This window comes from Passer montanus, unplaced genomic scaffold (genome assembly GCF_014805655.1).
Source record: "Passer montanus isolate IOZ18808 unplaced genomic scaffold, ASM1480565v1 scaffold8, whole genome shotgun sequence".
In the NCBI taxonomy this organism is placed as follows: Eukaryota; Metazoa; Chordata; class Aves; order Passeriformes; family Passeridae; genus Passer; species Passer montanus.
Genome location: NW_024373256.1, coordinates 12,421,099 through 12,446,691, shown reverse-complemented (window position 1 = coordinate 12,446,691; position 25,593 = coordinate 12,421,099). Strand labels below are relative to the sequence as shown.

Here is a 25,593-nt window from a genome sequence, read left to right as displayed (position 1 = left end):
TCTGCTGTTTTGATGCTGAGACTGTGCACTGTCAGGAAGGACTCTGCTTTATCAGACAGATTCTTGTTAATGACAAGTTTATAAGCTGGAAATCCATCCATATTTTAAAAGGGAATCATTGCCTTGCTTTCAGTTTGGCTACAGGCTTGATATCAAACTGAAACGAGCAGAAAAAACTAAAAAATTTAATTAGTGATTGGGTTCATACAAGTGAAATGTGATTCTGGTTTCTTACTGTTGTGTTGAAATTCACTTGGGTGTTTGCTTTTTGGGGTTTGCATTTTGATGATTTGCTCCTGACATGGTGGAAAGGAGCCAGTAATGGTTTAGGTGGGAGGGTTTTCTTTTGGCAGGATTGAAACCAAAAAGAGTGGAAAAGGGTAAAGTTAACTTAACATGGAAAGCTACAAAAGTAGTGCCACAGCATTTTTTCCAGTAAGCTTGGCACTCTTTGCTGAGTTTTGCACTACACAGCCATTAGCAGGCTGGTCAATGCATTGCTTTATGAGGCAATTATTTCAGCATACTCTATTCAAAATACACATTAGAACTTAACCTTCTGAATCCTGAAGTAGCATTTTTATCACCCAACATTAGAAAAGAGTTGGAGTCAGCAATTTCCCCTTTCTTTTTATGATCTGGTATCATTAATAAAGCATTGAGCTGGTAGCTTCTTACAATTCTCCAGGATAATTTGTGACACAAAAGGTGCTGCTGTGATCCAGTTGTCTGTTGACTTATTCAATAGCAGGGGAAACATAGAAATTGTGTAAAAATAAAAATGAGGAAGGGAGGGGAGAAAGAGCTCTTAAAACAAATGTACAACTGGTACACAGCATATTAGGCCTGCTGCTGCTGGATGTGCACAAGTAGAAATGGGAAGTTAATATGGAATTTCTAATTAGGGTCACATACTAATGAACTCCCTCTTCATGTTAGTTTTATGCCGCTTCAGAAATTTTTTATCATATGCTTAAAAATTTATGGCTAGAAACATTAATGAAAATGAGGCGTGAATTGGAAATTGTGCTATTATGGAGATGAGTATGGCCATGGCCAGGCTGATTTCTAAGGAGGGATCCTTTTATTGCCATTTTTTTTGAGGAATGAGAAATGATACAAGTAGAATTAATGACTAGACATATTCTTTGCCCTGGCTTGGCTGGCGTTATTATATTTAAAGTTATAAAAACTGGATTTAATAAAATTTTGAGTTAATTATAAGGGGAATTTTAATCATAATTGGCGGTCTTCTGTAAGAAATAAAACTGTAAATCAGCAGAAGGGCAAAATTAATACAGTGAGGTGGTTATGCTTGCCTACACCTACACATGTGTGTATATTAAATATACATTTTTAAATACTAAATATATTTATGTATAGGTACAGACATGCTCATACACATATAGGTACAGTAAACATTTTTATGTGGCTTTGTTGCTAAAGGTTATCTCCTTTCCTTGCTGCTTGACAACACAATTGCTCTTAAGTTCTGTGGATGAATGTTTGGGTATAAATTTTCCAGAAGTGGCATTTTTGTCTCTGGTATCTTGTAAAAATCAATTGAGCTCGCTATTTAAAATGTCAAACCTCCAAACACTACCTGTTGTATTGTTTCCTTCGGTCCCACTAAAATTATCATGCAATCTTGTATAAAATATATTGAAAACATCTGGTAGTCTGTCTCATTGGAATTGCCTTGGAAATAGTCTAGTAACTTTTGACAGCTTGGCTTTATAAGGATATTGATTTCACTGTGGCTTTATCATGGAAAACTGATGAATGGTCAAAAGCTGAAAGTGATATAAAACCTGGTTTATAGTTTTTATATGAATCCATGTAATAAAATAAAGTAGGTTTATAAAACATAGTAAGGTATGCCCTTGTGAAAACATCAGAGTTAAAAAAGAATTTTGCAGCATTTTTGTGCTGTGGATTACTTGGGCTGGGGACACCAGAAACATTTGCAGGCTTGTAAGAGATGGACAAAGGAAGTAATGTTCTTATTGAAAACAATACCATGTGTTGCTAATATTTATGTGATGCTTGGGAGAAGAGAAGCTTGCATAGAGTATTGCTTTTGGATTTAAAACATTTCCTTTTGAAACAGGCTATTAATACTGAACCAATGTGGGGAAAATATTGTTTCCACAGTCCAATAACAAGGAGAAATAGGCAGCAGAAACACAACTAACTGATGGGGCATGGGAAACAGGAACTGCAATCTGGGCAAGAAATGCCTTTTTTGTACACCTGAGGAACTGAACAGGAAGAATTAGAAACAACATTGGCCGTCTGTATTGCGCTGTCTGTAACAAAAGAAAGTAAGGAAAATATAAGAAACTAAATTGATTTTTTTTCTGGAGGAAGTAATTACTTCCCCGGTCAATTAAATATAAACACAATGAGAAGGTGTTGGAGTAGAAACACGTGTGTCAGTGCTGCAGAACAGTGAATTCTGTGTGTACAGAATGCCCTGGGGGCTGGAGGTAAACATTCATCTCCAGTCCAGCTGGGCCCTGTTCTGCAGGGAGGGGCAGAAGATGGTGAGGGTTCTTCTTGGATCTCAGAAAGAGATCTGAAAAGAAGTGGCTTAATAAATGGACTGGTTTAATAAGAGAACAAATTAAGAAAAAAGGAATAGCAATAGGGAGTAAATCTAGCTTCCTTTCACAAGGAGGGGACCCTACTCTAGTGTAGGATTGGATGGATGCTGGAGGGGAGTCCCCCAAGGCATTGCACAGACCTTGGCTATGGAGTTTCCTCCTTTTTTTGGTCACTTTTTTTTTTTTTTTCCTTACCAAACCCAGCTGTCCGAAGGGTGTTTGCAGGAGAGGCTCCTGCTGCACTGCAGGGGAGAGGCAGGGCCAGGCTCCTGGGGAGAGCTGCCCCAGGCTGTCCTGCAGCTCAGCACAGGCTGCTCAGGTGAACACTTCCCTGGCTCACCAATGCTTGGGTGTGCAGGGATCACTGAGTTGGGATCAGACAACTCTCCTGCAGAGCTGGGTGGATGCAGTGAAGTGAGAGCAATCCCCAGGCTGCTTCTGAGAGCTCAGCTGGTGCTGAGCAATTGGCACTGCTGCAGAACACATGTCCTGCCCTTTAAGGTATGTCACCAGTGCAAACTCTTACAGGGAAAGAAAAAATGAAAATAGAGGTTTGCGTATCCTGGATTAGTGAAACCTGAATTAAAACTGGCTCACTTTGATTTTAGTAAAAAAAAAAAAAAAAACCAAAAAAAAACCCCTCTTTTGCTCAGTTCTCTAAATTAACTTTCATTGTGTGTATAAAATTAAAAAAAAGCTATGCCAACTTCAGCTAGGATACCTTGAGGAAAGGGAAGGTTGTCCCAGAGATCCATGTCCAGGCTTGGGTGCTGTTCTAGAGAAATATTGGCCCAGTGGAGAGAATTCAGAGTAGCACAGTGAGAGTGAGCAGAGCCTATCCTACAAAATAGGATGGGAGGAAAAAGTGAACCAGTTGTCTCCTTGCATTCCCCAATCATACAGTAATTTTCTCATTTTCCCCTATCTCTCATGTCTTTGAGCAGAGCAATTTCCTGTTCTGTGCTCCCTTTTATGAGAAGTTTTAGTTGGCCCTGGTGCTTCTGAGGTGCATTTTCATTAAAGGTGCAGCCAGGAGGGACTTGTTTAAGGCTGCCAAAGGAAATCAAGTCTCCAGAGTCTGAGTAGTGGAGTTATCACTAAACCTTTCTTCTTCCATAAGGAATACAAGAGAAGATGCAAACTGTAAATGGTGAGGGGGAGAAGGAGGTTTCCTTACTCCAAGTTAAAGGTCAGTCTTTGCTCTCAGAAGAGTGACAGGTAGAATTGTTCAACAGGTACAGTTGCAAATGGGAAAAGGAACAGGACATGAATTCCCTTGCAGACTCCTCTTTCCTTCTGTTGCTGTTTTTCACTCTGAGTACCCATGGGTACAGCCATGGTTTATTAAATCAGGAAAGGTAATTGAAGCTAGCAAATGAGAGTAGGCTGGATTAGTGAAACCTGAATTAAAACTGGCACCTGGGGATTTTAGTAAAAAAAAAAAAAAAAACCAAAAAAAAACCCCTCTTTTGCTCAGTTCTCTAAATTAACTTTCATTGTGTGTATAAAATTAAAAAAAAGCTATGCCAACTTCAGCTAGGATACCTTGAGGAAAGGGAAGGTTGTCCCAGAGATCCATGTCCAGGCTTGGGTGCTGTTCTAGAGAAATATTGGCCCAGTGGAGAGAATTCAGAGTAGCACAGTGAGAGTGAGCAGAGCCTATCCTACAAAATAGGATGGGAGGAAAAAGTGAACCAGTTGTCTCCTTGCATTCCCCAATCATACAGTAATTTTCTCATTTTCCCCCATCTCTCATGTCTTTGAGCAGAGCAATTATTTCCTGTTCTGTGCTCCCTTTTATGAGAAGTTTTAGTTGGCCCTGGTGCTTCTGAGGTGCATTTTCATTAAAGGTGCAGCCAGGAGGGACTTGTTTAAGGCTGCCAAAGGAAATCAAGTCTCCAGAGTCTGAGTAGTGGAGTTATCACTAAACCTTTCTTCTTCCATAAGGAATACAAGAGAAGATGCAAACTGTAAATGGTGAGGGGGAGAAGGAGGTTTCCTTACTCCAAGTTAAAGGTCAGTCTTTGCTCTCAGAAGAGTGACAGGTAGAATTGTTCAACAGGTACAGTTGCAAATGGGAAAAGGAACAGGACATGAATTCCCTTGCAGACTCCTCTTTCCTTCTGTTGCTGTTTTTCACTCTGAGTACCCATGGGTACAGCCATGGTTTATTAAATCAGGAAAGGTAATTGAAGCTAGCAAATGAGAGTAGGGTTGGTTTGAGCTGTTTGTGTGAGCTCCAGAGCCCAGGTGCGTTGTGTGCACTGCAGAGCTCCATGGGAAGGACACTGATCCCACCCTCATTCCCTTTGCACTGCAAGGAAGTTTTTGGGATTGTGACAGTCATTTGCAGAAGCCTTGCCTGCCTCCCTTCTTGGGAAGACTAATAGTGCTTTGACAGTGCTTTAATAGCATCCAGTCCTTTGGGTTTGGAAGTGTAAAACTTGCACTTGGTCACAGGAGCTGGCAGACCATTGCTCTCGTTTTCCTGCACTTTATAGCTTTGTGCACGGGTTACCTTGACCTGGCAAGGAATTCCAGCAATTAGATTGCTTCATCTTAAAAGTCCTGATTTTGATGGGGAAAAAAACCAAAAAACCTGGAAGGGTCAAAATATTTGAGATTTGATAGAGAAGTAAAATGAAGCATTGGGATTTGTAGAAAAGTAACATGTATGAGAAGTTTGTGCTGTGGCCTTATTTGTTACAAACCACAGCTATTGGATGCTTGCCAGCCAGAAGAAAAATATATATCCTGAAAGACAGTGAAAGAGAAATATTAATAGAGTCAAGGCTGGTGTGTAATACAGTTGAAAGGAAGGAAATGCTGAAAGGGTATTGCAACTTGATTTTTGAGAAGATGGTTAGAAAAGAAAAAAATTCTATTCAGTTTTTATTAATAATTTCATACTAATTTTAACTGGAAATGTCATAATTCAATAGACCAAACATATTTTATGAAGCAAACTTGATCCTGACCAAGGAAGTACAGTAGCTGTAGAACTTTTAACCACATGGGGTTTTTTAAGAAAAAATAAGATGCTGATATGTCTCATGAATTGTGTTTTATCTTGTATTCAGCTTTTGGGTGGATATTTCCTCTCAGCATTTTCAAGTTAGGGTTGTTTGGAACTCAGAAGGATGGGATAACTGGGATGAACATGGTCAAGTGTGCTGGGTTTGTAATTGCCTGTGGGAAACATCCACTGACTCCTCTCTGCTCAGAGGGACCGTGGAGGAGAGGTCACAGTGTGGGAGCCAGGGGTAGGAATGTCAATTTACCTTTCCAAAAATAATTTAATGGAATTGACACAGGGCATTCTCATTCTGAACATGAGAATTACCCTTCTTTTAATTAATGCTGTTACAATATTGCTGGCATTAACTGATTTTTCAAAAATGCTTTTGCAATTGAACTTGATTTTTTTACATTGCTTCTGCCTTCTATGCTCCATGAAGAGGTTTTTGCTCATAATTTCAACAAAAAAACACTTAAGGAATCTCAGCCACTTATAAATGCTGCAATGAAAAGCTGAAGAAAGTTGATGTGAGAATGTTAGAGCACATCACTTGATGAGGGATCTTAATAGGATTGCTACTAGCAAGCTTCCTCTTAATGGCTTTTACAAACTCTGGTTTATTGTAGCAAACTGCTGCTATAAGAAGTAAGGAATTAAAAAGAATGAATTAGACGTAAAGGGGGAAAGAAAAAAACCTTACAGAACTTATGGCCTATCTGAGGTTTATTTTGCATGTTTTAATTTTGTTGCGATAAATAATTGCAAAAATTTTAATTGTATATGTTTGTAGCATAAAAGTATAATAAAAAAAATTGGAGTGTAACTTTAAAACAGTCATCAGCTGTAAATGCAGTCGTTATTCAACCCATGTCACTACATAACTGGTGCTGGTTGGCATTTTGCAAACCACAGAATTGTGCTGCAGCTTTGATGTGGTCTGAAGCAGAAAGGAGCTGGGCGTGCAGCCTGCCCAGGTGGGGCTGTGCTCTGGGAGCATCAGAGCACATCGAGGGCTGCCTTTGCTGTGGTCCACGGCCACGGTTCTGGCTGTTACAGAGATGAATGGCCCAGCTCCTGCTCACTTTGTTGTGCCTTTCAGAGGCACGGGGATGTTGCAGTTCTGATTCTGCAGCTCGAGTCAGCAGGGCTGGGCACAAGTACAAACACCTTGGGACATCCTGGTGTTCTCTTCTAGTGTAAGTTAATTTTTTCTCAGTTACTGTCTTAGCATTTGACAGGTCTGTAGGATGGAGAAATTGCCTTTTTCAGACCCAGGCCAGACTGGGGAGGAGTGAGGAGCTGGAAGCTCTAAGGTAGCATCAGTATCACCTCACACAGTCATGACTGCAGTCCACAAACCCCAACCTGTATTTTTTTCCCTAAGTCATATGGTTATAAAACAACAAGGGTATTTAGTGAGTTGACCTGGTTTGAGTAGTTATGATTTTCATTTTCTGAAAACAAATGGGTTAAAATGTCTTTCATTTTTTTAAAATGAAAATTATTTGAAATCAAAATTATTCCTAACCTAGACTGGTCATTTATTATTGCACCCTTTTTTTTTAGCACCGAACACATACCTGAGTAAATGGATTAATGCATAAATAGCAGTCAGATGAAAATACACAGAAAAAATGTTGAAATAGAGCAGTTGGTTGGCAGAACAAATGTTGTGCTTGAGTGGAACATACAAAGGACGTTTTAAGTATATGCTGGTCTGTCTCACTACAAGCCTAAAGACACCACATACTGAGTTACTGGTTCTTTTATAATTCAAAGTCAAGGTACTGTGGTGCACCAATAGATTTTTTAGGCTCATATTAAATAATGAATTTTCACAGTACATGCCATAAAGTGAATTGGCAGGTTTTGTGAGTGATTGGACTGTAAATCTGAAATGAGACTCACTTCGTCACAGTTTCGCTTCTTCCCACCAACTGTTCAGATGCCTCAGGTGCCAGAAAGGATTAGAAAACCCTGTGAGAAGGGATGGCAGTTCTGCTGAGGATGGGGAAAATGCAACACTATTTTTTTCTGCTTTTAACTGAACACAGTGAGCACAGTGTGAAGCTTTACATTTTAGTCTTAGCCTGGGCCATAAGATGATTCTATTAAAATGCATCACTTACCTTTACGTTTATAATCAGGGCTAATGCCATGAAGTTACATCCCCCAGGTGTTTAACCCTGTTTTCAAGCATTGCTTTTTGTTATACCTTGAGATATGAAACGTAATCAAGTAGTACACAGTGACAGAAAAGAATTTAAAGTGGTGGTATAACTTTAAAATTACTTTTTCTTGACTCTGATACTAGCACAATTTTACAATAATACAGTCATGTTTTTAAAAACCCTCCCTTTGTTATCCATAAAATAAGTTTATGTTCCCAAAGGCATTGCAGGGAGTGCTGTCATTAAGTGAAGTGCCCAGCAGGAGGGAGCTGGCAGTGGCTCTTTGCACCACCTAATCCTGGGGCGTGATGGGGTTGCTGTGCTTTGGTTAATAACAGGAACTGCCACTGCCTTTATTAGGGTTCCATTTCACCCTCAAAATTTAAGTTTTCTTAACAAGGTTTTGTTGTGCTGAAAGAACTCAAAGGAGCAAAGCAGATGCTGTCATAAACTGAACATCAACTCCAGGCAGAGGTTCCCTGTGCAGGTAATTCCCTGTGCATTGTTACTTTTTGAAGGTAAGGGGAGTTTTGGATTAGCTGTAGGCTGTTTAATCTGGGTGTCCTAGCCTGAACAGGACTGACAAAACCCAGGAGAGCAACATTTCACCCTTATAAGGTGTAGGTTTAGCATTAAAATAATGCAAAATCAGAGCAGGAGAGTCAAACTCCTTTTTGCCACAGGCTCCTGGTTCCACCACTGCCCATGCAGACTGAGTTTTTCCTGTGGTTTTGGGGTGTCCAGTGAATGAGGCCATGGCTGACGGCTCTTGCCATAGATTGGGGTCAAATGGGTTTTTCTGTCTGAGAGCTGGAGCAGAGATGTCAGCCAAGAAAAATCAGGGCAGTAAAATGTACCCGAGTGTCTGCAAAGCTGGGTCACTGTTCCGTTGGCTGGGAGAACCCTTTCCCTCTTTAATAAATCTGGTGCATGCTATGTGTGCTTGTACACTTCCAGAGATTTTCCTTCTCTTAAAAGCAGTGGAGAATGTTTGTACACCAAGAGATTTGTTTGATGTATTGTTACCTCTGCAAGGTAGAAGTTACTCAGCAGCTCAGGTAGGAAGCATGCAAAAAAACTTTTTTTCTATTTTTTTATATAATGATACTTTTCTTGAGAGAAAAAGTAGGATGTATGACATATTCTATGCATGTTTTGCACATACTTATATTTATTTTGTATTTTAAAATAACACTTCATGAAACATCATCCTGAGTGAGGTTATCTTACTCTCTCTTGTGAGAACCATTAGAAATGACCCCAGAATGCTGTCATCCTCCTTGGCTAATTACCAGACAAGGCACTGATTAAGATTAAACTCAAACAAATAGATTTTGCATTGTCTGAGGTACATAGATCAAAAGTTAAAGCAGAGTTCTTTTGAACAAAGAACTAATAATGATTAAGAGCTAGCTTTTTTCTCTTGTACCTTTCAATTGATTGTGGGCCTGCCTGGCTTGATGGATTAAAATCAGTAATTTAGAAGCTGACAAAACAATACATTACAGAAAGGATAAGAGTCAACAAAAATGATATAAATGATCCTGGCTGTAACATTTAAAGCTTTTAGAGTGTAACACCTTCATACTTTTTGCCCCCATTTTCCCCAAAATCTCAGCCTTGCAAGCAGATTAATTGGTGTTATGTTTTGAGCCATGGAGAGGGAAGCCTAAACCATTTCAAAATTTAAGAATGGGAAATAAGAAGGGAAAAGGTTGGACTTGATGATCTCAGAGGTCTTTTCCAACCTAGTTAATTCTATGAAAAGAGAAAATATGTGACTGTTAGGGTGGAGAAGAGAGATCGATGATGAGCTGTGGAATCTTGCATCGTGTTCTAGGTGCTAAAAAAGGAGTTACCAGGCTCTTCTTTGGCTATATTATAACCTTTCACCATAACTTCAGTGCTGCCGCTGATATCACTTATGAAGTGTAAACCACTTTCTAAAGGAATAAGGGAGTTAATATTCAGTTTACAGAGGTGCCATCCTGCTGCTTCTCTTCATGAGAGAAGTGGAAGATTGTCTGAAAGGATAGAGGGGACATCAGAATGGTGGCTGAAATGGTCTGAACCACCAAAAAGGTGTCTGAAATGGTCTCAACAATAATTTCACAAAGTTGCTCTGGCAGCAGCAATCTGAAAGGTTGTGAGTAGAGTCAAGATGGAAAAAAAATGTTAATTGTAAAGTGGTGTGATGAAGCGAGAATTTAAGTTCTCCAGATGGATATCAAGTGCTAGATCTTAAAAATGTCACACAGGAAAAATCTGCAAGATTTTCCATGAGCTCAACATTGTGAATTTATGGGAAATTGAAGAAGGAGGGCCTGGAAGCTGATGGGCAGTAGGAGAAAGAAAGTTCTGCTTTGAACTTGAAGCGTTGTTAGATATCCATAAGGAGATTTGACAAAGACAAGATTTAATTCCAAATGTCTACATTAGAGAGCTGACCCCATGAGTCATATGAAAATGTCTTAAGTGATAAATGACAAAAAATAAGATGTGTAGGGAAAAGAGTGGGAAAGCAAGGACAGGCACCTCTTAGAGCCCCTGGAAAAAGCTGATAGCAGACAAGGAGCTGACAGAGATAATGGGAGAGGGCAATTACAGCAGGAATTATTATCAGCTGTCTGGCTGATGGCACAGAAAGTGGGGTAGAGATTGGGTGAGCATGAGCAGGAAGAGCTGGCTTTTAGCTTTGGCTTACAAAACATTCATTAGGGGGCTCTATCAACCACATTTCCTTAGCAGGTGGATTGCTTGGGAGGACAGACTGGGAGCTGCCACAGGGAAACTCCTGTGTTGGTTGTGGACTCTGCATCCTGCAGGTTTGAAGAGGTGATTTTACACAGGAGTGCCAGAGAAGTGTAGAACCAGAGGGGAGCAGAGTGGTTATGAAAGTGTGTAGAGAAAGGAAACTGGTGTCAGAAGGGGAAGAGAAGGAAAATCTTACATGAAACAGCAGAGGCCTTAAGGATTGAGGACAGAGTTCCTGAAATAAAAAAGGGAGTGGGGGGTCATTTTAAGCAAAGCATCAACCTTTCAAAGCCTGGCTGGTGTCCCTGGGAGCTTCCAAGGCTGAGGAGTTCAGAATGAAGTCTGTGTGTCTGTCCTGCTGCTGCCCTAGGCACAGGGGATGAGCATTCCTACTCTCTCTTTGTGGAAAAAGCCATGATTTCTACAAACAAAAAAAGTCTGAACAGTTTTTGCAAAAAGATGCTAAATGGGCTATGTTCTCCACTTTTATAATGGAATGCAATGTTGGAATACAAATAAATAGTAGCACAACCTCTTCTCTTTAGAAGTCTGAAATGGAACTTTGTTAACTTCATACTTCCTTGTTTTAAGGAGAAAACGTATCTGTTTTCCTAATGAGTTATTCTAGTGCAGTGGTTTTTTATATAATGCTAATCTTATTCTTCTAGTTTTCCTTCATTTGCTTTTAATAATACTTATAAAATAAAATAATCTGTAGGTGCCACCAAGCCTGAGCCTTCAGGCTATTGCATTCACACAGAATGTAATTATTGTAAAGAGCCAAGTTGTTGATATACCTGATTATAGCTGGAAGAGAAGGTAATTGAAATTAAATAAAGAGTTTGCAGAAAACTTTAGGATATCTCAATATTTTTGCTATTTTTACCATGTGTCACTTCAGTGTTTTGCAACTATTTTTTTATTATTTACTTATTTTTCTAACTTTAAATTTCTTGACCACCTTGCTTAGTTTGAGACAAAATTGCTTTTGTTGCATCTGTGCTGCTCTACTGGAATAGTTATGCATAATAATGACTTAAAGTTGATAATGGCTGAAACTTCACGTTGTATGGTTTACTTTTGCCTTTTTATGTAGTTCTAAGGCAATTTTTAGGGAATAAGAGTTCTTGCTTATGCAGAATGCTCACACCGGAGGTAATATATTAAAATAAAAGAAATGGCAAAGTGGAATACTCCTAAGGCAGATCTCTTTGAATCCATGTTTGGGTTAGTTCCTTTGGCTTGTCTGTTGGATCTGTTGTTAGTTTGAATCACTTTAATAAGCATCTTACAGATGCCACATGTAGGTTTTGCAACAGGATGTTGCAAATTCTAAATCTGTATTTGTGTCAAGGGAAGACTTGAGAATTTAATGGAGAATAAATCCACCAGAAAATTGTAAACAAACACAAAAATATCCCAAGAAGTTTCAAACCTACAAACTGCTGAGTGGGAGAGCGCTCAGGGGAATGCTTATTCCTCCTCTGCCCTCCTACAAATGAGGGAATCTGAAATTAGGAGCAGTTCAGAGGGTGGAAATGTGAAAGCAGATGTTTCCTTCAAGTGGAAGAGTTATGTCAAGCAGTTCTCCTGTAATTATGAAATGGCTACCTGGGGAAAAAAAATACAAAAAAACCTGATGGAATGAAGCTGTTGTCCTCAAAGTAATATTTAAAAAAACCCTCGGACTAATTATTTTTGATCTGAAGCTACCTGCCTTTATTATTTGTCTGCCCAGCCTACAGTGACAGCTCTAGGAATTAGTGGTAACATAATTATTGTCATTAGGCAGGTGTACCCAGTGTGGGTTTTCTTGTGTTGGGTTTTTTGTTGTTGTTTGCAAATCTCAATGACATCCAGAAGAAAATGTAAAAGAGCAGACAATAATTAGGCATACCTAGAAAAATACCTCCCAAAAAAGATATTTGGAATAATTATCTGTTTTGCAGAACCAAGTCAGCAGTTTTTGCAAACTTTATATTAAGATTATAAAAGATGAAACAGGAAAGCTTATTTCAGCTTTTAAGAAAGATGTAAGCAATTTTCAACTGTACTCTTTCCCCAGGGAGAGTTTAGAAATATTTCTGATGAATTAAAATATAATAAAAGTATTTGCCTGGATCATAATGTATTTTTTCTAATAATTTCTTAATTTCTGGAGTGGTTAATTGCAGCTCTCAGGGGTGTGAGGTTAAGGCAGTATGTTTCCATGTTGAAAGTATGCACTGTATTCCTTTCTTCAGCAGGTGGTGTGGTTTTTTTGGGGTTGGTGTTCTTTGGTTTGTTTGTGGGGTTTTTTGTTGTTTTTCTTTTGGTTTTTGGTAAGAGATATTTGTCTTTCCTACAAATTTTGGAGAAATCAGCAGGTTCCTGCCTAATCTGATAGGACAGTAAAGGACATTTAGGAGAGTCATATTTGTGAAATTCTCTGTTTATTAGCGATGAATAGGGAGTAGATGCCTTTCAAACAGTGCCCCCTCAAAAAAAAATCCCAATATCTGAGTCTCACGAGGGATTATCTGTGGCTGAAGGTTGTACTCTGAGCAAGAGCAGGCACCAGGTGAGTCCCTTATGAGGTTGTGGAGTTGAAAGATAAAAATCATCTGGTTAAACATGCCCTGAAAAGAAAAAGGTGCAAAGTCCAAAGTGAATTTCTGGCCCTGAGTTAGTGCCAGAGTCACCAGTATAAATGACAATAGTTTGGGCTTTCTTCTCCAGTTAGAAGGACAGCACTCCACTCAAGTTAACCTTGGAAGGGTTATTGGTTATGAAATGAATGGCTGTGCTTTCTCCAGGGTTTGGGCTTTCTTCTCCAGTTAGAAGGACAGCACTCCACTCAAGTTAACCTTGGAAACCTGAAGGGTTATTGGTTATTATATGAATGGCTGTGCTTTCTCCAATTTTTTTAGTGCTGAACCTGTAATTGATGTTACCAATTTCAACTAGCAAGTACCTTTAGTCACACAGAAAAACTATGTAGTAAAGGAATGCTAAATCCCTTAAAACACTTGAAGCTTTTTTATTTTCTTTGATTTTGCCAGTTTTTCTGCAGTACAGAATGATGACCTCACGGTGCCTTTAACTTTTTTTGTTTATCCCCATAGTTGAAAACATTCCTATATGTGTTGTGGTTTTTACCATAACTTATTACAGGTCTACTGTAATAAACCTATGAAGTAACACTGTTGTTTCCCCACTCAACTTAGATAAAAAAACAATCACTCCCACCCCTAACAAAACCCCCAAACATAATAGAGGAATTAAAATATAAAGGGTGTGGTCCTTTAAAATGTTAAATATGTGAAACCATGGAAACATTAAGAGCAGGAATGACAGTAATGCCTTGAGAAGGCTGACCTAGAACAGAAGCTGGACAGAGCTAAAGAATAAAACAAGGATTTATTAAAAGGCCTCAATGGATCCACCTTGGGCAGCACAAGAGCCCAGCCAGGGCTGCACCCAAGATGAACCAAAATGGTCCCAAAATGCACGAGCACTCATGGGGTCTCTCACTTTGATCAGTTCTGCTCCATTTGCATATTGGAGTTCATTGTCCAATTCCAGCTTTAGCACATGCAGTCCCATCCTTCTTGTTTTTCTCTCTCCAGCCCACGTTGTTTGTGCTCTTGGGCCTGAGATTTGGATCATTTGTCCTTGGTCCCCAGCTAGAGAAGGAATTGTTTTGTCTCCTTGCTCTATGCAGAGAGCACACCATCCCCTCATATGAAGCCCAGACCCCATAATAAAGCAGTACAGAATCTGAAAGACATAAAAGCTCAAACCTGAGGCATCAAAAGATGGGAAGAAAATCTTTGTGAATTTCAGTTAATGAGTGCATCTAGCCAGACCCATGGCAGAGCTTCTGAAACATCTCTGCTGCTGGGTCTGCTTGGGCTTTCCCACAGCTCCATCCTCTCCTCTCACCCTGCCTGCAGCTGTCCTCGAGTGCTCCAGCCTCCCCAGGCTGAACACAAGCCAGCCACAGCCCAGCACAGCTCTTTTCCTCGTACTGTCACAGGAAATGAGCTCAAACTGTCAACGGCACATCACTGAAATTAGACTTTGCTAATCTGAAAGTTATAAACTGTATTCATTATGAAATGGACAAAAATACTTTCTAATTAGTCCGCTGCTTTAAAAATTAAATGCAAATCATTTATATGGAATTTTAGTTTGTCTGATAGATTGTTTTTGCAGTTGCAGCAAAATAATCCAATTAAGCCTTAGAATTTTTTTTCTTCCCTTCCCAAGTCAGCCTACCACATTAGTAATCTGTGTGTGTACCAATTTTATTCCTAGTTTCTGTACAAATACAATTTTAATTGCAAATGACACGTTGTTTGGTGCACATATTGATAGCTTCCTAGCGTGTAACATGCTTGGGGTTTATGAAGCCTTTAATATGGTTTCTTGTTGACACTTCTAAGTCCTCAGTTTCACAGTTACATGTTAGGGACCTGGTTGATATATTTACTTATAAATATATAATTCAACAGTATGTCCTTAAAAATGAAACATAGGCTTATTTTAGAATTCTGTTTATATCTGCTTTCTAAAAAAATAAATGGCTGGTTTCATCCGTTTATGAGAATAAAACCAAATCCCAGCCAAATTCAACTACATTCAGTAAGAGGAAGATGTAAGATACAAGGCAAGAGAGAAGATGTGGGTACAAGGTGTTTGAAATCCACCTGTGCCAGTGAGAGCCTCGTTGTTGTTTCTCTCCAGTCCCATTTCCCTGTCTGCAGTGAGGGGCACTGGGCATGGGAAGCTGGGCTTTGATTGCTGCAGTTCTGCATGCAGGGATGGGCTGGGCTGCATTGGGGGCTGCATTAGGTGCTGCACTCAGTGTTTCCCTTCCCATCCCTGTGGGTTTGGCTGCAGCCCAGAGCTGTGGGCACGGGGGCTGGAGGTGCCATAAATCTGCTCCGGGTGCTCCATGGGCTCACAGAACGCCTGGGAATGCTGGCAGAGCAAGGCTGCCTCTTCCCAGCAAACCTCCCAGGGACTAAATTAATGGATCTCATATTGTATTGATTGTGGCCAATAAGTGCCTAAATGATTTGATGCAAGGCAGAGGGATTATGAAAGGAAGAGGGAAGAGGCAGCTTGAAAGAAATATGCGGTTTAATTACAGGATGAATTTCGCCAATCTACCTCCCCCTAGGAATTTAACAAATAGGCCTAAGTGCACTTAGCTGTTCTTGACATCTGTTGAAATGATATCTGCCCATGATGAGGGAATCATGGGAATTGGTCTGAGGGTATTGTCAGGATCAGTGAGCCACAGGAAACTGCTTCTCTGGCTGCAAAATTAGACGGCAGAAAAGCCTGCATTAGCAGTTTTAGGTCAAGCTGTAATGATTACAATTTCCATAACACAATTCTGCTTTCTGATTTAATGACACCGGCTCTGTCTTTAGGAAGATACTAAGTAAATATTTAAATTGGTGTTAAAACATAGGAATGAAACATACATATAAGCTGGAATCAAAATCAGTTCCTGGGGCTGGTGTTGGCGGAAACTTGATCTATGACTTTCAAGAGAAACGTCCGGGTTTACAGCTTTTTTATGATGTGCTATGACATGTTATGAAACTCAGAATCTCTTAGGTAAACAATGGAGAGGGCATAAAACCCAGGGAACACAAAAGCTGGAGCTTCAGCTTAAATTCTGTAGGAAGACAAGCATGGTGAAGAGTGATGTTGTGTGTTTGCTCATTTTGATTACATCTATAATTCAGCAGGAAGTGTGTGTTGTTTAATGCTTTCTACTGCATTTTATAGTATTTATACTACACCTCTACACCAGAGAACCTGGCAATACCTTTAAAGTCCTCAGAGACATAAGTTTCTTTGCATTATTTGAAAGCTGTGTTTTCTCGTGCTTGGAGCATTTATGTGTATTACCTCATAAATTACTTGTCATTTCCCTTGAAAAAGTAATGAACATGTATTTGAGGAGGTAGAAACAGAAGGTGAGTGTGTGTATCCTGTTAGCTGAGCTGCCTGTGCCTCGCTGCCTGCCTGTGTATGCATCCTCACTCTGCCTTTTTCCTGTGCAAGAACTAAAAATCCACAAGATTAGGCCCAGGGAGGGGATTGTTTCTTTTGTATATTATTGTTTTTGCATGGACCCTCGTGGAATGAGGAATAATGAATCTGACTCAATTTTCTCAGAAGGCTAATTTATTATTTTATGAAACTGTATTATGTTAAAGAATACTATATTATACTAAAGAATGCAGAAAAGATACTTTAAAGAATGCTAAAAAGATAATAATGAAAAATTTGTGACTCTTTCCAGACTCCCAACACAGCTTGCCACTGATTAGCCAAACAGCCAAAACAACTCACACCAGAACCCAATGAAACAATCTCCAAACACATTACAAAGGAGCAAAACACAGGAGAAGCAAATGAGATAAGAATTGTTTTCCTTTTCTCTGAGGCTTCTCAGCTTCCTGGGAGAAGAATCCTGGGCAAAGGGATTTTTCAGAAAATATGAATGTGACAGTATATGATGCCTGCAGTGTTCTCTTTCTGTGATTTCCATACAGAATTTGAAAGCAAAAATATTTGGTTCCTTTCATTTACCGTAAAAGACAAATAAGGATTTATGGATATATGAAATGTTTATTGTTAGGGGTTTTTACAGGTTGAGCAATTGATGGAATTTTAGTTTGCATAGCCATGCAGCATTTCCTGGAAATTACTTTGAATTCACAGCCATCTAAATTCCTGATGCCCTTCCCTGTTTCACTGGGCAAACACATCCCAAACACTGTAAATCACAACAGTGTTAAAAATCTACTATTCTGGTTGGCTCCTTTTTTCTTGTTAAGTTCCTGAGAAGACCAATACATTTGCATTAGTGATCCACAAAAATAGAGAGACCAGCAGAGGAAGACACAGCAGTTTTGCATTCCTGCTCTGTTCATAGAGCCCACCTGACCCCCAGTGATTTTTGTGGCTGTGGGAGGAGCTGGGCTCAGCCTCTCCTGGTGCTTATGGAGGATTTTATCAGGTTGAGCTTTTCTGTGGGAGCAAACCTGCAGGGATCTCTGCAGTGCCATCAGGCCGAAGTGCAGCCATCACTTCTTGGAAAGGGAATTAGTTCAGAAAAACAGAAGAACGTTTGAAAGTCTGATGAGGCTCCAACAGGCTACACCAATGTCAGAACCAAAACATTTTAGTATCCATATTTCCCAGCAGACTGAGTCATTTGGTGACTATATAGGAAAAAAAAATATGGGTGATTCCCTCTTAAAACTACAAAAAAAACCCCCAAAAACCAACAAAACATGTTTTCCTCTAAGAGTGGACTTGTAGTTACTATTTAAAAATTCATTATCTATCTTTTAGTTATAAGATTTGGGATTGATTTCCAATATCCTTTGAAATATGGTGTGATGTAAAATAAAACCCCAAATATCTGATAAATTAAAAATTATTTGCACACTAAGAATAATTATTACATTATTTTTAGAGTTGTCTTTATTTGATACCTCATTGCCAGCTTTCCTGAAACAGAAAAGTTTCTGTGCTTAGCATGTATCTTCTGGTAACAGGATTAAATAGAATGTTAATTTGTTTGTCATTGCACCTGAAATACTGTAGTTTTTTTAACAGAAATAAAATAGGGACTTTTTTTTTCTCCATAAGTACTCAACATATTGAATTGTAATATATTTATAATTACCAGTTGGGGTTTTTCACTTTTACATGAATATGAGCTCTCTGCCATAGTGTATCACATCTCAGAGAGACTTCAAAACCTTTGTGATGTCATATGCACTTATCTAGGCTAAAATTCTCTAGGCTAAGTTTGTTCAAATCTCGTACCCATAATTAGGCATCTAAATATAATGGCCTGATTCCTGAAAGATGTGAGCACTTTTGGGTACAGTGACTTGCTAAGATTTGCTGTGCTCTGCATTTCTAAATCCAGGCCATATATGTAGGCAGCCTAAATATAGGTTCATGAACTAAATTAAGACTTAAATAGACTTCAAATGATTTGGCATATTTCTTGGTTCATGTTATTCCAGCTGGAGAAAAACAGTGATTCCAGCAGTGATCCTTGTCTGCCTGGCACTGCTGGGAAAGGGTTGCTCCTTGGTTTTCCAAGTGCTTTTGAAAGCTCTGTAACAGCTCAATGTTGTATGATATTATCCCTGCTTAAGGCACAAGTTCTGTCTTTTCTGTTCCAAATTTCCTAGGAATGTACTGGAAAATAGTTTAGGTGGAGCCCTTTCAGTAGGACTGAATTATGTATGGATAATGTGAAATGCCTGCTCTCTTCAAAGCCAGGATGTCTAGGGGAACACATTACTTGCTTTGAATAAAACTCATTTTGTATTTAGCAGAGCATTTCCTCCTGTCAGACAGTGTGTTTCTTTTTCTTCCTGTGTTGGTGGTACTTTCAGGGATTACAGAAAAAATGGTTCAGGGGCTATTTTGTTTTTTGGGTTCAAATAAATTGTAAAAAGGCTTCAGTTATAAGTGGCTTTCACCCATATATCTAGATTCCACAAGACAAAACAAGATATTTAGAAATGTGGTATCACTGTCACAAAATTGCAGTGTAATTGTTGCTGTTGATAACTTGTACTTCTTACCAGTCCTGGCTTTGCCAACCAGGTAGGAGTGATGAAAAAAGGCAATTATTCTTCATTTAATGAGGGCATTGTGTGTGCAACCCAGTCCAGAAAGTCCAAACTCTAATTTGAATGTATTCATTAACATACTTTACTCTTTTTCCAACTTTCAGGTCATTTTCTTATATTTAAATTTGGCATCTTCTGTTAATTGAGGCTTCTTATAATGGACAACAGGCTGAGATGTAGATGAATGGAAATGGAACTCTAATAGTGAACCAGCATTAATATGGCTCTTTCGGGTTTTAGGTTGGTTTAGTTTGGCTCGTGTTTGGTGATTTTTTATTTGTGTTTTTCTGGTGTGCTGGGGTTTTTTCCCTCTTTTTATTTTGTTTTTCTCAAAATCACATTATTTTTATAGACATTAAAAAGTGCAGGCATTGATCTGGGTACATTTTGTAGCAGGCAGAGAAAAGACACATTTACCAAGAATATTCAGAATTATATTATTGCACTTTTACGTGTAGTCTGTGTTTTATTAGAAAATGACAGTAACTTTATTCTCCTCTGTAAAGAAAATTTTCAAAAATGGATAGCAAAGTTTATGACATAGGGTAGCAAGAATGGTGTTAAGCAAATATTGTGGTTCACTGTTTCTCCTAATGCCCCATTATTTCCTTCTCCCTTTCTCTGTTGAGATATTCAGGCATACTTCTTTACCCTCTGTAAGAAGAGTAAGGTTTAAAAAACAGTTAGAAACACATTAACTATCAAGTTGCTAACGTATCCCCACATCTCACAAACCTGCTGTCAGTGTAAGCAAGGAATGAAGGTTCTTGCAGTCATGAAACCTCTGCAACTCCTTGGAAGCTCAGTGTTTTCAGCTTTCAGACTGGCTGCTGCTGAGCCAACTCAAGAGTGTGGTTTATTTAATTTTTTTAAAGAAAATTCTTTCCAGTGATGAATTTAGTTACTTTCTTGTCCTCTCTTTTTTTCCTACGACATGAGTCATTCATAAACACTTTGTGGTTTAGGCAGCAAGGTGGGAGCAGGAGTATCTAAAGAAAAAGGAAAAAAAAAAACCACCAAGAAAATGTGTAGCCAGAATGACAAATCCTTAGGCACAGCTATAAAACATACAGATCAGTAGCACAGAGCCATAAGAATATATTGACTGTGGCTCAAACTCATCAGAAGATTGATCAATCCAGCTGACTTGCATTAATTGTGAAATAGAAGGAACGCCACGATCAATGATAGGCACGAAAGTGCAGCGGTAATGATGCCACATCCAGCTAATCCAATAATGGAGAGCCTGATGGATAGCATATTGGAATTCCACTGCTTGGGCCCCTGTCACAATAAAGTATATCCTGCAATTATGGGGAAAAATCGAGCAGGCAGCAGTGGAGGCAGCCTCGCCGGGCAGCGCCGCAGCCGTTTTCCTGATTAAACACCACCTTAAGTGGCACTCAAACACTGCAACTTGGCTGGCCTGCAAAAGGTAATCCCTAAATTCATGTGAAACCCTGTCTTTTAATCAGAGCCAACTATGGATATTAATATGTGTGCAAGATCTCCAGTTAACTGTGGGCATTTGAACATTGGTCACTGGTCTCTTGCTGTTGGGCACCAGGAGAAAGGACCCTTGCTGAGTTGGGAGCCACCAGCCACCCATGCTGCAAATCAGTTTGGTTTTTGAAAGGCTTCAAGACCTGATGGGAAAACTAATTCTTCTAACAGACCTGTGGAGAGTTCAAATTCAGTTAATTTCTGCCCATGTTTGCCTATGGCTACTAATTTCAGTCTGGTCAGTGTTCGGTGTTGATTGCAGGAAAAATGGATTTCTGTAGACCTGTGGCTACAGTTTGGAGTCATTGGTCATCTACTTGTTATAAAACCAACCTGAATCCTTTCCAAAATACAGCACTTATCACATTAAGGACTAAGATTTTCAGTTCTTATTAAAATACTGACTTTTCTACTATTGCTTTTATACTGCTACATGGTTTTTATCGTGAAGTTAATCTCTATAAGCTTGCTCATTGTCATTTTGACTCAACTTTGCTCTTGGCTTGACCTTTTAAGGCCCAGCTTTGTGTGGAGGATGTCAGGAGGCTGCAGGGTCCATGCAGGAATCCCTTGGCAGTGGCTGTTTAAGGAAGGTGTGTCCTGCTCCCCTGTATATTCCTGGGGCATTGGGTTCTTCCTGCTGTGTTTGGAAAGGCCCAGTGGAAGCTGCAGAGGAGCCATGGCTGGTTTTTTCAGCTTTTCCCTTGTCAGCAGTATTTCTCAATGGTTTGTTTTTGTTGAGGGGATAAATGTCAGATCTCAGAGCTGCTCAGCATTCAGGGTCCAAGGGCTGTTGTTTGTGGGGTTTGGGCAATCACAGGGAGAAATGGATGGCTGCTTCACCACTGAGGAAGAACCTGAGCCCACCTAGGGATCACTCTGCTTGCCTTCTGGAAATCACTGACTGCTTTAATTCCAGTTCTGGATAAGGATTTTGATGTTTCAGCTGTAGACATTTGCCACTTTTCAGATAGAAGTGTTTGTGCATAAATTGGACTGAGGTTTTGACACTCTGCAAGTTCTTGAAAACTTGAAACTCTTCAGTAGAACCTGGCTTTATTTCTGTGTGCAAACATAGCAGGTTTTTAATTAACAAAATCACTTTGCTGCTATTCCTGGGCTTTTTTTTTTCTTTTTTGAGGCAGAGAAGTTTGGAGACAACTATTTAAGCAAATAGCAAGCAAACTAAAATATTCCCATTCCTGTTAAATAGTGCTGGTAACAGCAGTTATGACAGATCAGGAGCTCTGCAGGCCTTGCTGAAGCCTCTGGAGCACCCAGTTGGGCATGTGTGAGCAGGAATTGTCCTGCCACCTCAGTAGAGTATAATTTTCTTAGTGTAGTGGAGAGATGGTCAGCCAGTGTTCATATGGAGCTTTTCTTCTTCTTCCCTAATGTTGGTTATACCTGTGGGGACTGAAGGGACCAAAGAAACAAGACTCCTACCACAGTTACAATGTGAATGCAGGGATAAAATTAAGCAGATAATTTATCCTAAGGGTTCTAAATATTCCAAAGTGTTTGTGTTCAACAGAAAAATTAATTAAATACTAGATTAATAAGTGATCAATAAGCTTGAAATGGTTTTCAGGCTGCTCAAGTGGGCTGACAACAAAGACTGTATCTTTGTTTCTTTGCAAGTAGAAAATAGAATTCATGTTCTTCAGGGTTTTTTTCCTTTAAAAATATTTCAGTATAACCAAAATACGAGTTGTCCAAGTTGTGAATGTAATACCACCATCCTGGGTATTAATAGCATCTCTTTCTGTGAGGAATGGCCTGGTAGAGTGTGTATTTTCTAAACCTATTTTTGATTGTGTGAAGTGTTAACAGTTCACTTTAACCTCCCATCATAGGAGTAATAATAAAGAGAAGGCAACTTCAGACTCTGTGATGGTAGCTAATTGCTGTGGAACAAACCCTTGCCTTCCCTGAGACTTTGTTCATTCCTTTCAGCCACCAGGGAATAATTTTAATACATGAAAACTGTATTCAAGTTATGTTCCAGCAGTAAATGAGATCTACTTACTTCTTTCCAGAACAATTAATTTCAAGCCAGCCTATGTTAAAGAAAGTACTGAGCAGTGTGTTTTATAATTGCTGGAGAGCTGTACATGCAATATTAGAATAGAAATATTGGCTTTCTTTTCAAGTTTTGAATAATCCCAGTGGACTTGCAAGCTGCTATGAATAATTCTGTAAAGTCTAAGTGAAAGAGTTCAGATATTTTCCCTCCTCTCTTTGAGATTACTGTGGTTATTTGAGGCAAAAAGTCAAAACACCTCAATATTATGCAAAATGAAGCCATTTTGTTAGGACTGAAGCAGTAATGGATAGCCTGAAGGCATTGGTCCAAACAAACTGACTCCAGCAATTGTTTTTTAATGCCTTTTTTTTTTTTTTTTCTCTCAAGTAAGTTAGTAGTTTTTTTCTCTCAAGTTAGATGCCCCCAATCATCTGTAAAGTTACAACATGGAGGAACTTCTGTAAAGGCTGAACGAGGCAAAAAGTCAAAACACCTCAATATTATGCAAAATGAAGCCATTTTGTTAGGACTGAAGCAGTAATGGATAGCCTGAAGGCATTGGTCCAAACAAACTGACTCCAGCAATTGTTTTTTAATGCCTTTTTTTTTTTTTTTTCTCTCAAGTAAGTTAGTAGTTTTTTTCTCTCAAGTTAGATGCCCCCAATCATCTGTAAAGTTACAACATGGTATCTTCATAACAGAGGAACTTCTGTAAAGGCTGAAATTGGCTGTCAGCAGTTTAACATCATTTCACAGGTGTGTGCAAATCCTCACAGACAGTCCTGAACAGGGACAGCACAAGCAGGAGTGGCTTTAAGCTGTCAGAGGGCAGAGCTAGGTTCAGTTTTAGGAAAGAATTGTTCCCTGGCAGGGTGGGCAGGCCCTGGCACAGGGTGCCCAGAGCAGCTGTGGCTGCCCCTGGATCCCTGGCAGTGCCCAAGGCCAGGCTGGGCAGGGCTTGGAGCAGCCTGGGACAGTGGAAGGCGTCCCTGCCATGGCAGGGGCAGGGGGGAACTGATGATCTTTGAGGTCCCTTCCAACCCAAACCACTCTGGGATTCTGCGACTATTTGTGGTACCTGCAATGAAGTATCTTAAGGGCCTCTGTCACACACATTTTTAGGTTTTTTGTGTTTTTTTTTTTTTTGCTGGTGCTTTGATTTTTTCCCTTGTTTTTCATTTTCACATACAGCTAAAACTTAGTTCATGGCACTTAGCACTGGGCAGGTGAAGAACCATGATGTTGCCAGGGAATCTGGTTGTTCCATGGAACTGCAGTGACAAGGCACTGCTTGTCTTGCTCAATGTCATTGCCTTTGCTAATTTCTAAGTTGTGCTCTTGAACTGAAACTTGTAACGCAAATGGTGACCCTGGAAGGTCTTACAAACTTGCAACTGTTTGAAAAGGTGTTAATGCTTTTCCCAGGAAAAGAGAGGGGAATTTTAACCTCCTCCAAAGGATTGTTTCATCTGTAATTAGCAGAAGCAAGATCATACAAATACAGAAATCGGTGAGCTAATTGCAGTACTCTGGCAATGAGGGACTCTACTGGGATCAATTAACATGATCTAGATATTAAAGGAAAGCAGAATGTTCCCTCTTTCCCCCCCTCCTATGATTTGCCACATTTGTCTCTTAAATACAGACTCTTGCAAGGTAAAAAAGGAAAGGGTTGGTTTTCATTTATTTATTTATTTTAAAATATTTCCAGAGCAATAAAGGCCAGATGATCCTCAGTTCTGCTGACATCCTGCTTGTTTTTTTTACAGCTGAGGCCAAGTGTCAGGTGCAGCTGGGTACCACTGGGAAGGGTTGTTGACTAGTGGTCCAGTTTTTTTAGTATTTAACAGCAGAATTGCTCTCATGTTGAAACAGGCCCTGATTCTTAAGATCAGTACACTCTGGTACATATTTGTGGGGGTTTTGGACTATTTATTTATATTGTGGGATGCCCTTAGACCTAAACACAGGTGCTGAAGATATTTTTTTCTACTGGTATTGTGCATGATAACAGCATATTGCAATATACACGTGACTATATTTTACTAGCAGTCACAGGGGAAGAAGATCAGCTTTTTGGAACCTGTAAATACCAGAACATCGTGTCAAGCTTGTCAGCAGTAATCATTAATATTTGAAATGTTCTGTGCTTTTTTTTCCATCTCATTGGAGCCATGCACGTGGCATTTCTAATCTGAGGGCTGCTGGAGCAGGGAAGGGAGCTGGCTTGAGCTGCTGTGGGTTGGGTGCAGCTCTGGGGATGGAATGAGCAGCTCTGACTGCTCTGGGATGTGTGAGCTGAGAGTGCTCATTAGGGGAGGAAAGACCTCATTTCAACCACTTGGTCTAGGCTGAAACTGACTCCAGCTCTGCTAGAACACAGTGCTTGATATTCCACCTAAAATCAGATTAGCTCCTGTTGGAAGTGACAGGGTGCCAGCAGTCCATTCAGGAGAATATTTACTGCTTTTAGGAATATTTTATCTGTGCTATCCTGATCCTGTGTGGGGTTGTTCAGCTTAGTGAGAGCTGACTACCAAGGCTCAGCAGGAAGGGGAATTTCTCACCTATCTGGCAATCACTATTCATGTGTTCCTCCTTGCCTCTGAACAACAGAGGAAAAATGGGTTTTGAAACTTGGTTATTGAGCACTACAAGGAGTAAAATGCAGTGAAAATGGACTGCAGTGTTCTTTTCATTTTGAGAAAAGAATTCCAGACATCAGAGAGGGATTTTGTATAATCTGGTAATGAAGAATAGTTCTTCTCTTGTTCTCTGGGCCCCAGGCATTCCACATTACTGGAGCTGGAACATGACATGTACAACAAGAATGTATGAAACCTTT

General features: G+C 39.6%; 1 protein-coding gene across 31 annotated transcripts in view; it reads left to right on the top strand.

The window, feature by feature from the left end:
• Window positions 1-25,593, top strand: part of RBFOX1 (RNA binding fox-1 homolog 1) — a 1,145,409-nt gene that overhangs the window by 743,399 nt on the left and 376,417 nt on the right. The window lies entirely within an intron of this gene.